Here is a 9,265-nt window from a genome sequence, read left to right as displayed (position 1 = left end):
GTAAAATATTTTCTCAACCCAAACGAGACGTTTTTGCATATATATTTCTCTACAAGTGGGTTTTCTCGACATCACTGAGTTCGAAGAGAGTGTTGTTAATTAGGTAATGGCATTTCTGGGTTGTAAGGTTCAACATAGTCTTAATTTGAGGGACAGAAAAAGCCATTTAGAGAAATGTTATGTCGTAAAAGCTCAGATATACAAATGGCTTCGTTGTAACGATGTGGGAGATGGCGTTACGATACATGTTGCGATACAAATGTTAAGATATATATATTATAGTGAACCAAACCATTACTAATATAAAGTTCCGAACGGAGCAAGACATTTATTTAGTTGGAAAATAAAAATCAGCCCATTATTTCAATAACAATAACAATAAGAAAACATTACACAAGAAATGCATGATATGACATCGGTAATTAGAAAACATTTTCATCATGTTTAAATTCAGTGGTAAAAAATGTACTTTTTAACTTAATTCTACATTCTATAAGTCCGTATATTTACTTCAAAGTTTATTTTACACAATATCATAAGGAAATATACAAGAATTATTTTCACGTAAAACCTATTATCGAACTGTTATTTAAAGATTTTAATTCCAGCTCAATAACGAATTTCCGGCTTAACAACGAAAAAATGTAGCATTTTACTGAAGTCAAAAGTACATTGAAATGTTTTTTATCTTTTATACGCTTGTCATAAATAAGTATCATGATTATTGGCTCTCGATATGCATACCATATGCTCATCCTTCTATTCTATCAATAGGACCAGTAAATCATACCACCATTAACTTTTCGTCACTTTAGGATTGAGTATCAATTGTTTCAGCAGGACTTCTTCTGAAATCGTGTTAAAAGCTTTTTGTATATCTAGAAAAGTGTATGTTATCTTATCATCATTAATCAAGTCATATAATATATTAATCATTATACTCGGTGCAACTCCTGTGTTAATGCTTTTAAGACATCCAAATTATTGATTTGAGAGAAAAAATATTGATTCTAAAAATTATGTTATTCTTTTTTAAACAATATTTGTTTGAATATTTTATATGGCTGATAACAAAGCAATCACTCTGTAATTATTCAAATCCCTGTCAATTTAAGTTTTGGTACAATTATAACATTTCTGAAAAAATTATTGGAAAACATCTATTTTACATTGACATATTAATTAAATATTTAATTTCTGGCGTCAGTTACTCGATATTATTTTTGTTAATTTTATCTTTTCTGTCAGCTTTCCTATTTTGTAAAAAGTTCATAATGTTGTAATTCCACATTAATCATTTGATAATAGATAAATAAAATTTACATATATGTCAATTTTCCCATATTTCATCAAATTGATCTGTATTAAAAATAACAATGATGTTTACTTTTAAGTTACATCACAATATTTATATAAAATTAATTGAATTAATTCACATATAATTTTGGTTGTCTAGTAAACTTAAAATATTTATTATTTATTGTAATACTTTAAAATGTTTCAGTTTGTTGTTACTGTCTCTTTGTTATCTCATTATGTCCAACTTTTTATATTACAACGAATTATTTTTGGTTTATAATAATTTATTTTGGTTTGTTTTATGTCTATGATTAGATAATTGTTACTATAGCTTGATAATTTATATTTTTCTGCATTTTAATTTTTCTGTTCAATAAATTGAAACAATCCATTTATCCTCCACGGTTTTAAATTGTATGCTCTATTTATTTTTACACATTTAGTAGACAATTTAATTGTATTTTCTAGTTTTGTAATAAAATGTTTATAAGCATTTTGCATATTTAATTTTTGATAGACACCACTGAAATCAGTTTGGTCTATTACTTCATTAATCCTGTTATAATTTACTTTCAGTGCTTCATTATTATATAAATTATCATTGTCTTTATACGGAGCTTTATTTTACATTAATATTTAGAACTGTGGCAAACTGGTTTATAATTCTAGTTCTTGTGACTACTATTTGTGTGAAATCTATTTCCTCTGTTCTAAAATAACAGTTATGAAAACTCGAATTTGATTGTTCTGTGGAAGACACAAATTACTAATACATACAAACTACTTTCCACATGTCTCTCTGTCGGTCACAGATAACTTTATGAACTCACAATTATAAAATCAGGGATCACATTCCTCAAGATAGATACAATAGGTAGCAGGATGTGGTTTCGCACTAAAAAAACAAAACAAATTAATCCCCTTATATTATATAAATTTAATTCTTTAGAGTTGGCCCAAATATTTGTAGAACAATAATACGTGTTTTCTCTGGAATTAATTATAGTTAAGTAAGAAAAAGGTCATAATTATTATTAATGCAACGTGTCTTCCTGGGTAGTGTGTTTTGTTATAACAACGCCACATCTGACTATCTGCTGAGTCGTAATTTTAGCATTATAAATCCATAGACTTACCGCTGTACCAACAGCGAACTCCTGGGTAGCTCAATAATAATAATTGAGCTACAAAGAAAATTATTCTTATACGTATTAGCAATAGTCCGTTTCTGAATCACCGTTTAACATAGATCTGAAAATGCTGCTAATTTTAATGCTGTATTATAATTTAGTTGAACCTTCCTCACTACCAGTTACTTTCTATACCAGAACATTCCACTTTTAATTCGAAGTTAAACTCAAAACAACACAACGTTGTAAATCCGCAGACATAGCGCTGTGACTATTTTTAAAAACTATAGTTCAGGAATAAGATTTTCATTTATAAATACTACACCTGTTCATAATTCACATTAATGTCGCTTCTTTTAATCACTTTCTTCGTTCTTTGTTCAAACCATAAGTTTTTAAGTTGCTCTTTAAAAACTATACTATAATAAACCTAGTTTCATTATATTTCCTGCTGTTACTTTAGGAACAGTTTGAATATTTTCTTCCCTTATATTGATATTAAAAGCCCTTACAGCTTCCTGAATAAGTTTTGTGTTATCTTCTAGCTGTACTTATGGTATTTCTTCAATTTCACTTTGCATGTTTCGTGAATACTGTTGAAGGTCATTTACTTGTAATGTTAAGATGTGTTTTTTTCCGGTTACATCTTCCTCTTTTGAAATAGTAGTTAATGATTTTGTTCTTTAACTTCCCTTGTGTTGACCATTATTTCTGACATCATTTTTATACATGCATCGATCATATTTGAACAAAAGTCTACTAATGATTTAAGATCATTCATTTCAGTGTTACATTTAGAAATTTATTATCTAATTTTAAATACATTATGTTTATCTGTTTCCAGTATTTCCGGTTTTATTTTTACTAAAGTATTCAAACACTCTATCTTCATTAATATCATCAAGTAGTCCCATATTTCCATTTGCTTCACAACCACCTTAACTTCTTTGAAGACACTCAATATTACTTTAATACTGCCACTGGCTTAAAGCTACTCTGTTGAGCTGAAAATACACAATTCTGTATATTTATAATTCTTCCTCTTTTATTTGCTTGTTTTTTATTATTTACTTTTGCACATAACTAATAATAATATAAGACATAATTATTAAAATATTCATTTAGATCACTAATACTTTTGTCACATGTGCCACACATTAGCAATATCTCATTATTAATCGTGTGATCATTGAAGTTGAAACTTGCATGGAGAAAAACTTGATACAGTTTGCACAAGTAAAACAATCTTTATTTCAAAACAACTGATCTTAAAGATAAAAGTAAAGTGTGGAATTTTTATTGGGGAGTGATCTAAATTATAATACAGTTATAAGCTATGCTGATTTCACTATCTTCATCCTTAATTTGTCTTTATTATTAAAATATTATTATTAAAATATTCATTTAGATCACTAATACTTTTGTCACATGTGCCACACATTAGCAATATCTCATTATTAATCGTGTGATCATTGAAGTTGAAACTTGCATGGAGAAAAACTTGATACAGTTTGCACAAGTAAAACAATCTTTATTTCAAAACAACTGATCTTAAAGATAAAAGTAAAGTGTGGAATTTTTATTGGGGAGTGATCTAAATTATAATACAGTTATAAGCTATGCTGATTTCACTATCTTCATCCTTAATTTGTCTTTTTATGGTATCCAAAAATAACCATAAAACTCTTAACAAGTTTCGCGATATGCTGTGTAAAACGTTTAGAAATATTTTCCATCCATTTACCCGAAAAAAACTGGATTAAGACGTTATACAACTGTTAAGGTAGCATGTAGTTGTCCGTCGCCTCGGTACCTTTCAGATAATTTCATACAAATAGTCTTCCTTTCTTAGACATGTCGTGAATGTAACTTGTTAAAATAACAAAAAGTTGCCTGGGGGAAGTAGACTGTTTGTTTATTTTTTTCGTTACTAACCTTTGTGTTCATTGCTGCTGGAGTATGACTTGTTGCAGGTTTCTTTGAGGATGACTTTTGAGTTTTACATTGATCCATATTCCCTTTTTTCACCAGTGTAATTAAACGGAAGGGATAACCAAGCCTTAGTAATATTATAAGTTTTAGATGTTCAAGAAAATATACATATCTTCCCCTAATACTGAATGATAAACTAAAGGAAAAGTAAGTAGTACAATGCACCCACCAAGTCACAATTATTCTCTACTTACGAATTTAAAATGTATTTATTTTTAGGAGATTTTCTGACACCATGATTGTGGTATATTTGCATTTATCTTTTCCTTTAACTTTATTATTGTTGTACTTATTACTAACAGGAACTAATTCATATTAATATACACAACAGTTCAACAGTACATAGATTTAGAACAAAGTTTTGCTTCATACTAACATGTTATTTCTTTATTCATCTCTCTCGGTTTTTGTTGTTGTTGTTGTTGCTCCCAGGTCTCCAAGATTTTTTTGTTTCCCTATTAAATGACAGTATATTGTACTTTATTCTGAAACCCCACGCCAACAGTTCCTTTTCTTTTGCGATTTTACACCTAATTTTCCAACCATTGATTACTGTAATCCCATAATCCCTTAAGAACTGACCAAACTCGGCCGCACTCTCACTTCTCTTAACTGATTCTTACAAATTAATATTGTATGACGGTTAATAAATTCCATTATTTGAAGTGCTAGTCTAACAGAAAAGACTTAACCCCACGTTACGAATAGTTTGATTCCTTCACTATCAATAGTCGTTTTTCTATGACTCAGTTAGGTTCACACTTTTCATGCATGCAATTACTAAATTATGAATGATATAGCAGAGAGAAATTTGAAATGTTTATATTTAAGTCTTAATTTACAATTTAATCCTACATATTTCTATATCAGATATTTCCTTTACACATTTAAAATCGCCAAACAATTGTAAGAAAAAGTGAAATATTTAACTGTACCAGTGAAACCATTTCATTTGGATACGTATATGTAAATCCAGCTTTATGACACTGTTGCGTTTAAAGTTGAATTCCATGTTTAACGTCTACATTTAGTCGGGCCCAGCATGGCCAGGTGGTTAAGGCACTCGCCTCGTAACCTGAGAGTCGCGGGTTTGAATCCTCGTCACACCAAACATGCTCGCTTTTTCAGCAGTGGGGCGTTATAATGTGACGGTCAATCCCACTATTCGTTGGTAAAAGAGTAGCTCAAGTGTTGGCGGTAAGTGGTGATGCCTAGCTGTCTTACACTGCTAAATTAGGGACAATTAGCGCAGATAGCCCTCGTGTAGCTTTGCGCGAAATTCCAAACAAGCCAAACTAAATTTAGTCTGCAGAGGTGACGCCAGCCTCTTATTAGTGAGGGGTTTAGATAGGATAGGGAACACGTTCAGTGAGTGGGAGCACGTATTGCATTCACTGCTTAATGTGTTTGGAATATTTTAAGTTACTGTACATATTAGGACCAAACTAAAAGTTAAATAAAATTAGATAAATAAAACTGTGCTTTTAGAGGTTGAGATAAAACTATTTTGTGATATGCAGTGAAAAGCATCTTTAGCAAAAACCCAATAAGGACCTTCTATATATGGGCCTGGAAATTTTCATAACGCTTTCAGATTTCTCAATGATTTTATATATGCCGAAAGTACAAAAAACAAATCACAATTAAAAATAAAAATATAAATTAAACTGTGAAACAACAGAGTTGTTAATCTGAAAACATTACCGAGAAATAAATAAACAACCATTAAAGAATAATTTTATTAAAGTCTTCGTTGAAAGTATTTTAGTGCCAGTTTTAACTTCCAACCGATACATGTAGTATGTTCCACCATCAGTTGAACTCTTTCTTATGTAAAATGTACAATTTCTCTGATTCTTAAGTTTTTATTATAAAATTATCTAGGCTGGGATATAGGTTTTATCAATATTACACAAAAACGTCTGTGATTAAATTATGTTTGTTTGTCTGTTTGCTAACTTTGACGCAAAGCTACTCAGGGACTATCTGCGTTAGCTGTATCTAATCGTGAAGTGGTAAATTATAAAGAAAACAACTAGGCGACTCTTTACAAACTATTAATAAGATTGTTTTTCACGTTATAATGTTTTTAAGGCTGAAAGGATGAGCGTGTTTGGAGAAGGTATTTCATCTCGCAATCTGCAGTTTTCTAATCGAACTAAGGCATGCCAGGCCAAATTATTAAATATTAATCAAAATAATGATGGCCTGATTTAGTATGATATGGTATTTTTAACGTGGACGGCACCTTGCGGAATACTTGGAAAAACGGGTGGGAGAAAAACCTCAAAGTTTAGGCATGACCTTCCCTAATTTAGAATAATAGGACAAGCTCGACCCTAATTTTGAAGAGATAGATGAGAGAAAAACCTATAATATATCCAGAATTTTACTTCATCTACTGTATTTCACCACCTTGGAAGAAAGAGCTATATTTGTACTTATATTAAGAGTCAACTGCTGTCTAAATTTTCTTTAAATTAATTTGATATTCTGCAAAATTTAGTGTTCGAGAAAAAAAAAGATAACGTTATGAAAATAATTGTTATTGTTTTGATAGTTATTCTTAAAAGAATGGCCGCTTATTTTTGTTACTAGTAGATTTTGACTGTAAATAGTACGTAAGTATGAAACAATAATTGAGTTGATTAAACAGTCATCTTCAGGCACGGGAAGTAGTTTTGTCTTCAGATGACAATGTTTCGTCTTTATTGTAGTAATTCACTTTGACCTGGAAATATAACTGGAGAATGTTTACTTTTTTTCTTGGAGCATTATGGTAGTGGCCCCATTGTTACTATCAAGAACGTATAGATTATAAAAGGACGTCGATGCGCCACCAATAAATTTTTAGAGTGGCGAATCTTTTAACCAACCAAAATTTTATCGTATATCAGGTTTAATTTTTGTGTTTGAGTTAATTTTCGAACTTAGAGTCAAGTTAGATTATGTACATTACATTACATCTGTACTGAGCAATACTGCCACTTTTGCCGTTATTAAAACAAGCACTTCTTAAATTGCGAAGTGCCTAGAATGTTTACTAATAATTCATATAATATTATTAAATATCATGGTCTGCCAAATAAGACATGTTACACTCAAAAGATATCAACTTTTGTTTCCAAGCATGAAGGTGACTGATTTAGCACATAATTCTAGCATGATAAAACATATACTTTATTAAACAGTTGTCTCACCGATGAATGGTATAGTTGAATTTATTAAACAGTTGTTTTAAAGCATACAAGGTATAATTGAACAATTCTTTTCAACTATGAAAGTATTTGAACTGAGCATACACTTGTATGTAAGTATAAAATAAGAAATGAGTTGATTAAACATTTGTCTTTAAGTAGGAATGGTAGTTGGAATATTTAAGCAGTTGTCTTCAGTGGTTCTAGGGTGCTTGAACTGTTGTCATCTATAACGGAGGACGTTTGCACAACGTAAAAGTCGTCTTCACTGATGGAGAATGTTTGAGCTGTGAAAGCACCGGTCTTCGGCGATAGAAGATGTTGGACCTGAGTAAATAGTTCTATTCAGTCATGGAGGATGTTTGAATTTTGTAAATAGTTGTCTTCGATGTTGGGATGTTTGATCTATGTAAACAGTTATCATTCTGATGATGGAGAATGTTGAATTGTTCAAACAGTACTCTTGAATGGTGGAGATTATTAGAATTGTGTAAACAGTTATCTTCAGCGATATAGATTTTTAAACTGTGTAAAAAGAAAACTTCAGTAAAGGAGAGTGTATGAAGTGTGTGAATATCTGCCTTCAGTGATGGAGAATGTTTGATCTCTGTAGACAGTCGTTTTCACTGATGAGACATTGTGTCTTCAGTGATGGAGAAAGTTTGTGACCATGTACAAACATAACTATGCTTACCTCATGAATAACTTTAAAATACTGAGAAAAACGTCTCAGTACCTCCGTAAAAAACTGTTTTAAAACTTTATCGCCAAGGTTCTCACATCCAGTGAACCTCCTTCTTCTACAGATGTCTTGTTTAGAATATATCCTTAAATCAGGACGCAGTTATAAGACACTTTAAGGTCGCTGCTGTAGTCAACATCTAGATAAACTATAATACACGGTTTTAAAATATTTCAAAAAATATGACGTTCAGTGACCTTGGCAACGTTTGAACGATTCTTTAAATAATAACGAGCTTCTAGTAATAGACAATAGCCAGATAGTCCTTTTCTGTATACTTTCTGATTATTCCTGCAGTGTTGTTTTTGTTTAAACAAGAGCTATAAAATGACGTAAGCGAATTTTTTTCTACTGTACAAAATGAAATAGTTTTCACATTTTTCTTACATTTGTCTTCTGTGCTTTAATTTTACAATCATGTGGTATACGTCAACCGAACTTTTCATTTTATTAAATACTTTTCACATTCGTAATTGTAGTGCTAATAACAATAGCGACGTAATATTGCGGAAGTTTAAGAAATATAAATGTACTCAAAGGCTGACGAAAATAAAGCATTAGATGAACAATTTACTTTGTTGTAGTACTCATGGCTAAGATTAAATACCACAAAACTACAACTTTCATGCCAAACATCCACACATTTGGTAAATACAAATATGTTTAGGAGCTCGAGTGAAAATTAGAATCTGGTAAGTTCACACAGCTATATTTGTTAACTGGCCCATTGTAAATGGAAATTAGTTATTTGACGTGTTTCTTACATAAATTTAATTTGCAAAATACTTTTCTGCTATACATTATGTGTTATTGATATAGAAGAAGCAGGCTAAAGTAGAACGTATTTGATTTTATTCCTATTATAGGTTTTAAGTGCTTTTTAAATTGATTTTATGATTGATAAA

Source organism: Tachypleus tridentatus, chromosome 4 (assembly GCF_004210375.1).
Source record: "Tachypleus tridentatus isolate NWPU-2018 chromosome 4, ASM421037v1, whole genome shotgun sequence".
NCBI lineage: Eukaryota > Metazoa > Arthropoda > Merostomata > Xiphosura > Limulidae > Tachypleus > Tachypleus tridentatus.
Note: the sequence above shows the minus strand (reverse complement) of the source record.